This window comes from Marmota monax, unplaced genomic scaffold (genome assembly GCF_021218885.2).
Source record: "Marmota monax isolate L192 unplaced genomic scaffold, Marmota_monax_Labrador192_F-V1.1 WCK01_AAM20220418_F8-fsc00091, whole genome shotgun sequence".
Lineage (NCBI taxonomy): Eukaryota > Metazoa > Chordata > Mammalia > Rodentia > Sciuridae > Marmota > Marmota monax.
This window is the reverse complement of record NW_026692434.1, coordinates 2848174-2856033: the sequence shown is the minus strand read 5'-3', so window position 1 is coordinate 2856033 and position 7860 is coordinate 2848174. Positions and strand designations below refer to the sequence as shown.

At 35.8% G+C, this 7860-nt stretch overlaps 1 pseudogene; it reads right to left on the bottom strand.

Moving 5' to 3' along the window:
- Positions 1-1189: 1189 nt before the first annotated feature.
- Positions 1190-1979, bottom strand: LOC124091830 (microtubule-associated protein RP/EB family member 1-like; annotated as a pseudogene).
- Between the last annotated feature and the right edge of the window lie 5881 nt (positions 1980-7860).

Below are 7860 nucleotides of genomic sequence, written 5' to 3'. Positions count from 1 at the left end.
GAAACATTTTAAATATTATTTCAGATATGGTACTGCATTTTCTGCAAAAGAAATTAACATTTAGTAACACACTAGTGAATTTTATCTCCAAAGAGATAAGTGCACTGACAAAGTATTCTGATAACAGTGGAGAGCCAGGGACAGATGATATGGAAAACAGCCCAGCCTTGTAGATCCCAAGATAACTGTGGCCTTCACTGATGGCTCCCTTTGCTAGAGGTCCACCAAGAGCTTGCAGCATGATCATCTGCCTGCTGTACTTCCAATGCTGCGCAGCAAATTTAAGGAGCCAAAGAGGAGTCCCCATGGGGCAAGGGCAACAGAGAAGAGAAACATGTTAAATGTAAACTTAAGAAGTAAAACAGGACAGAACTCTCATCCAAATCCCAGAGATGTGGGCAATTCTCCAAAAGTAGTTATTAGTTTAAAAAACTGGACACACCTTATTTTCCTCAATATATAAAAATTTCAGGAATAAATGGAAAAACCATCAGAGAAACACTCAATGAAACACTCTTCACCTCAAACATCTCAGGGCATCAAGCTGTTTGCTTTTAGCAGGGATGCAATTGGTCAATGATACCAAATGGCTTTACAGAGCAATTTCTTAAACTTTCCTTTTGGGATTAAAGCCTAGGCCTGTAGGGATTCAGGCAACCTTGTAAGGCCTGTGACAGCAGGTTCCAAAGGTTCTGAGGTCTGGACCTTCCTTCCCAGATACAAGGTCAGACACATAAAATCTACTGTCATGTTACATTTTATGTTTTGAAATATGGAAGCATATTTTAAATACTCTTAAGGCATTTATTTATTAAAATGTTCTCTTCCACGACTTCACATTAGCTTAAAACTCAATTCAGTCTTTACTGAAGTCACCACCTCAGTGTATTACATAAAAATACCTTCTTCAGCAATCCATGTGACCAGCATCTACAGGGTAAGCCCCATGGTGAGCCTCTTTGTTCCCCAGGTGAAGGAAGTAGAAATAATACTGCTCTGCTACAAGGTAAAAGCTCCTAACTCGAACTTATTGGGAAAGGAGCAAAACATTTGCAAAGTACACTTTTAAAAAGAGGTACTTTTTGCTTATGAAAAGAAATCAGTGAATCCTCTAAAAATAACTGTATTTTATAGTTAAGCACATGATTTAGAGTGAAGAATTCTGATGTTGCTCTGCTGATCCAGGCTGTTAATGGTCTTCTTGTTCCTCCCGTGGACCCCCTTCATCAGGTATCACAAAGCTTTAGACAATGTCTACAATCCTCTGTAATACAGGGTCGTTCTCCCCCTCATTCTCCTGGCAAATCAATTCAATGTTACTTAGCTTTCCAAGCTTATCTCTCCTTCTTCAAGTCGTCAACAGTAAGTTTCAATACGTTGACCTGCTATATCCATTCTGCTGCTTCATCATGCCCAATGCCCACACCAGAATTCTTTTGAACCACCCCTGGGCCAGCTGTAGAAGTCGCAGCAGTTGTTTGTATTGAAATGGGTCTCTGTGGAGCTGCACTCCTTAAGCTGAGAGGTTTCTTCAGTTTATTCAGAGCTGGAGCAACAAGGACGGGAGCAACTGCAGTTCCTTGACCTTGTCTGGCAGCTACAGGGTCATAGTCTTTTCCATCACAGTCTACCTCAAAAACCTTCTTGAACCACTGCACAAACTCAAAATTATCCTGAAATTTTCCTTTTACTAATTTATTCACAGGAATTATTTTGTCAGGTCCCACCCTCTTAAAACCTGCATGTAGTATTTTGAAGTTCTGGATATATTCATGTTTTAGCTTAGCTTGAAATTTCACTTTCTTCATGGCAACAGAGCCCAGGAATAGCATATCCATAAATTGACAATAAGCAGCTTCTGAGCACAATGGTTCAATCTTTGTCAAATTCAACTGCAGAGACTCATTGATCCAGGCCAACATGTCATGTCAACTTAGATTATCACTGGTGACTGACATTGGGTGTCCATTCACGGCCATCTTTGGCTCTCACTGTCCACGCCTGGCTCCATGGTCTTCAACCTCCTGACCCCTGCCCGCCTGCAGAAGAACTTTTTTAAGTGATGCAATCTCATTTGTCTGACTTTACTTTTGTTGCCTGTATTTTGGGGTCATGTCCAAAAACTCATTGCCCAAACCAATGTCATGCAACTTTCCCCATATACTTTCTTTTAGTGTTCTTTTTACACTCTATATTCTTCCATCTCCTTGAGTCTCAGTCTTTGACTCTCTGAGCTTGAGTATTCCTTCTTTCTGATACTCAAGCCTTCCACAAGAGTGAAAGCTAAGTTGGAGACAACCAAACTCATCTTTAAAATAATTTTATAAGCTGTGTACAGTGGTGCAAGCCTGTAATCACAGTGATTTGGTAGGCTGAGGCAGGAGGATCACAAGTTTGAGGCCAGCCTCATCCACTTAGCAACACCCTGTCTCAAAATTCAAAATAATAATAATAAAAAGAACTAGAAAGATAGCTAAATGTTATAGTACCTCTGGGTTCAATCCCCCTTACCTAATATCAATATTAATAATAAAATTTATGAAAATGTTCAAATGGAATTAAAGAGTTCAAATAAAAACAAGTAAACTTGCAAATTAGATAGTCTTTGAATTGACTTTTAGTTAATTGATCTACAGTGAATTCATGAATTGAGGAAGGCCAGACAATGAGATATAGGAGGTATGGTTTTTAGGCAAACGTAACAATTGATTTCATAAGACTCTTTTTGTCAATCCTCTGTTGAAAACCCCATAATTTAACAGAGTGAAATCGATTTTGAAAAAGAAAAATACTAACAAGCATGTAAAGTTACAATCATTCATTCCATAATATGTGCAGTTATGGAAGTGCATTGCTTTCCATTGTCTGATATGATCTATTGACAGCTGTAGTTTCGGACTTGGGTGTATCGGGACTCCTTTGAAAGTCTGATGAAAGTCAAAGAAGATCTGGAAACAGCAGGCTCCCAGTATTCAGCTGGGACACATCATGATTGCATACCAGCTGGCAGCTGATTAGACTGGTCAGGCACATATTTCCATTGAATCGAAATATTTTAAATAACAGTTCTGTGTTATTGGCACCCAGTTTTGTATAAAGTGTCAAGAAGTTCTTGATCTCCTGCCAAATAGTTTCCTGGACCAATAAAGCACGGGGGCCTCAAGGTAAGAGCCTGAAATTCAGAGTCTGAGGTGGGTGGACTTCTTTTCTTTCAAGTCAATTTCCATAAACATCAATTTTCAGATCCAATTGTCCATTATTTGTTTTATTTATCTCAGGTGAGGACCAGATACAATTAGGGATGGCTCCTGTACATCTCAATCTCTATTTAATAAAGTTTTTGCTGTATTTCCAGCTTTAAGTATAATTCACTTACCTTGATTCTGAAAGCTTTTCTGAGATTTGTGTCCTTGACATCCTGCAGATTTTCTTAGTATTAAACCTTGCACAGAATCTCTTATGTAGATTGTTTTACACTAGTCCCTTGCTTCTCAGAGAGTGGTTTATGGACCAGCAGCATTAGAATCACCTGGGAGTTTCTTTGAAATTCAGAATTCATTCCTACTAAGCCAGAATCTGCATTTTAACAAGATCCTAAGGTGATCTGCATGCTTTTAAAGTTTGAGAAGTGATTCTTTAGTAAAGATTACTCTGATTTCTTCAGCAAGATTGAGGTTGCCCCAAGTCACAGAGGAAAGTGTACTTGGCACTTTGTACAAGGTGCCAAGTTCCCCAACTACGAATTTAATTGTCTTTCCAAGTGAATCTATTTGTAAAATTAACTAAGTTTCTCTGATGATTTAGCTTTTTAGGTAAAAATTTGTTCTTGGGATTGACTTTGGAGCAACGTATATACCCTGCTCTCTCTTAACAACTATCCCCTTGAAATATTGCACCAGAATTCTGCAGTTTTCTGTTCAGAAAGAATAGAAGTAACTGAAATAATATACAAAGGCTCCTCCCCTTTGTAAGCTTCAGAAGCTTTATCTCTAGAGTTGATTTTCAGACAAAATACAAGACATCCAATTTAATTTGGATATCAGATAAACAGTATAAGTTGTGCCCTGAATATTGCTGCAGACATATGTATATTAAATATTTACTGACAATGTTTATTCATTCATAAATATAATTCATTGTTTATATAAAGTTTACATTTGTTGGGCAACCTATATTTTTATTTGCTATTTGCTTAAGTAAGTCTAATTAATGAAAAACCCCAAAATGAATTTGGATATCAGTACTTTCTGGTTTTGAATTTTTTTTTTTTTGCACTGATTTGAACCCAGGGCTTAATGAATGCTAGACAAGTGCACTGTACATTGATATACATAAAACATAATTGAAATTCCTGAGATCACTTTGTTGGTGGGGGGACAGCTAAATACTGTCCTACCAAATTAATGAGCAAAGCAAATGGAAGAGACTTTGATTTTGCATTAATATGAGCCTTGCTTTTAAAATGAGTGTACCCTTGCTGTAATACATCCAATAGCAGTTCAAATCTCAAGTCAATTGCACTCATGTTGGAAAACCAGGTATGCTACCAGGCAATTAGCTGTTGACAGCTGCTAAATTCAGTAGAGAATTTTGCAGCTATACCCTTTGAGATGTTAAATTCTAGTAGCCTTGACTGCACAGCTGTAGAGAGTAGGATTACTCCAACATATTACAATCAACTGTCCTGTAGAAGATACACCTGTGACTCTTTAGGCACAAGAAATAGGAAAATGGTTGTTAATTCTGCCTTACAAATCAACCAAATTAAATTTGACAAGTATTCCAAAAATACATAATTTTCCAGGTAACCAGTTTCTTCAGCAGCTTAGATGATATGAAATGTAATAAACTGGATGGTAATTAATTCCTTGGGTAACTTATTCCTTAGACTAGCTTGGGCTATGAAGAGCTCCTGGGTAATTGTAAAGTGAATTATGCCAGAGCAGTGTTTCACATCAGCAGATTTTTTTCATATATAAAATTAAATGCTACAAGCAAACTGTTAAAGAGACTAATTCATTTCAGTATACTACATTTTGCATCATCTAAATATGGGAAAGTTTTGTTGTACTATATGGCAGAGTTGAATACTCAATTGAGAAATTCATACTTCTCTATATATTTCGCCTTAAGAACTATTTCCTTTGGTTATTTCAACATAATTATTTTCATTTAAAAAATTCACTTTTGTGATTGCTTTTGTTTTTATAAACTCTTTAATATGGAAAATATCAAGCAATCACAGAGGCAGAGATTCAGATAATAAATTCACATGTAGATATAGCCCATTTTCATACTGTTTGCTCTATGCTTTAATTTCCTCTCCCCATGTAGGATTATTTTGAAATAGTCTCAGATATCGCATTTTACTTCCATTTAATTTCATAATGTCTGAAAGACAAGAATTTTCTTATGAAAACATATGCCACTTGTTGGGGCAGACCCCCAAATGGCTGTAGTTAGGCTCCCTCGCAGACTTCTGGTTTGGTTTTTAGTGTGTAGCCAGGGCTGGGAACCAGCTCTTATGGTTAGTCAAGGTCAGAAACACTCTGATTCAGCTTATATACTCAAGGCCATAAACATGAACTTGGGAGCACGCACCCATGATGCAACCTGTTGGCAGTGTGCCTTTTTTGTTTGGCCTGCATATAAAAAGAGCCTATAGAAAATAAGTGTGGGCTAACAGTGGGCTAAGTGACTGTTGCCACCTCTGAATAAAGCATCTCTACTATCCTAACTGCGTCTTGCATCTTCTTCCATCTACTGAACTCCAAATGTTTCCTAGGTCTGAGCCCCTGCATGATACCACTACATTATCATCACAAACAATAACTCTTTAATGACAAATAGGGGTCATATTTCCTGTTTTTATTTATTTATAAATGCTAATTTTGTTTTTGCAGTGTTTTGAATTGGTATCAAAAGAAGGTCTCATATAATTTATAGGTATCATCCTTATTTTCCTTCATATTGAATGTACCATTTTCTTGTTAATAAACTAAGTATTTATCAAACAAAATTTGCTGCTTGCATCCTTGTAACACCATACACTATGTTCTTTTGTTATCTATTTCCTATAATTAGTAGCCAGACCTGGAGGCTTCATTAAAGTTAGGTTTATTTATTTATTTATTTTGTAAAAATTACTTCTTAAGTTGTGGTATGTACTTCCATCAGGAGTTACCTGAAGTCTGATTGTTCATGTTTGTAGCTGTAAAATAAGGGTATAAATTAATGGTAAGAAAATTCACTTAATAGCTGGAATCATTCTACAAAGAGAAAGTTCCTTTTGTGAACCATTTGCTTATGCCAAGGTATGGTACATATAGATGAAAGCAGGAAAATACTAGATTGTTTTTATTTACCAATTTTCAAAATTGTTTTGGTTTCTTATTTTTCTCCAAAGGCAACTCAATGAGCTTTACAAAAAAAATTATCAGTTTTAAACCTTTTTCATTTGTTTTAATCCATTACAGTTAGTATAATCATAAATGTACTATTGATCCCAGAGGGAGTATATTTCAACTGACTCCTGTTTACTTTTGAAAGGATTCTAGTATTCTTTTGTGGGTTGGTTCCCCCACCTTGGGGGGGGGATTGTCCTTTGTTCCTAATTCTCATTTCATCTATAAACGAAACCCCTGAAACTGTGAGTTCCAAATAAACTTTTCCTCCTCTGTGTTTTTCTTATCAGGTCTTTTGGTCACAATAGTGAAAAGGCTGATTTAAACAAGTTTCTTTACCCACTTTGGAAGCTACCAGAGTATCACCATTTTGCACTAATATCCCAAGTCCCATTTCCCACAGAGGGTAAGAAGAGAGCCAGGTGATAACTGCATATGGGGCGAATGTGTCACAGGAGAGGAACCTTGGGTTTAGGGAACCTGAATATTTTCTCATGGTAACTAAGCATGTATGCCCTTGGATCTGGATGGGGACACAATCTTCCAAGATTAATAAACATTCTTGAAATGAGTATTGGGAACAAAGGACAATCAGTTCCTCATGCAGAAGCTTAAGAGACCTATGGATTATTGTGTTCCAAAGGTGTTTTCAATGGATATTGGAAATTACCTAATAAATTGATTATGACATTTCCATTTCAATTTCAGAGTCTTTAACTTAGCTTTGTTGGTATTACATCTGTATTTTCTTATTCTTGTGCTCCATTTCCAAGTTCTCATTGACACCAATGTAATTGTCCATTTTCCTTAATACAAAAGTCTCAGAATATAAACACCAACATTACCACTGACATATTACTAAATATGATTACTGTGATCATTAAAATATTTTGCACCTAAAGGATATTTCATATGGTAAATATACAACCAAGTTGCTATGTTTTAAAGTTGCTTGGATTAGTTTCCCTTTGAGTATTACATGAACTAGATACATGAAATATTTTTTTTAAGTTCTTCAGTTTTAGGGATTACTCTTTTGAAATTAAATTTTGTCTTTTAAGTATGTAAAATCCTCACATAGCTTCAAAGTAAAATATACAAAACAAAGTAGATTCAAAGATGTTTAGCCCTTATTGCTCTTTCCTTCATAACAAATATTACTGAAAAAAAAGCCCTGCTAATTTGTCTTTTTGGATTTTTGCCAGTATAACTTTGATTGATATCTTGAAATTGAATTGTTGGATCAAAGGGTAAATGCATATATAACTTGTCCCACAAAAGAGTCCATTTTAAACTTTAAAAAGTTAAAAATATAAATGTTAAAAACTTAAAAAAAAATGCAATTTGCTAGCTTGGTTATTTAAATTTTGTGTACTCATTTAATTTTGCGAGTTGGGAATAATTATTTTTTAACTTTAATTTTTAAATCAATGTTTGCATCAGAGGTTCAGAGTCA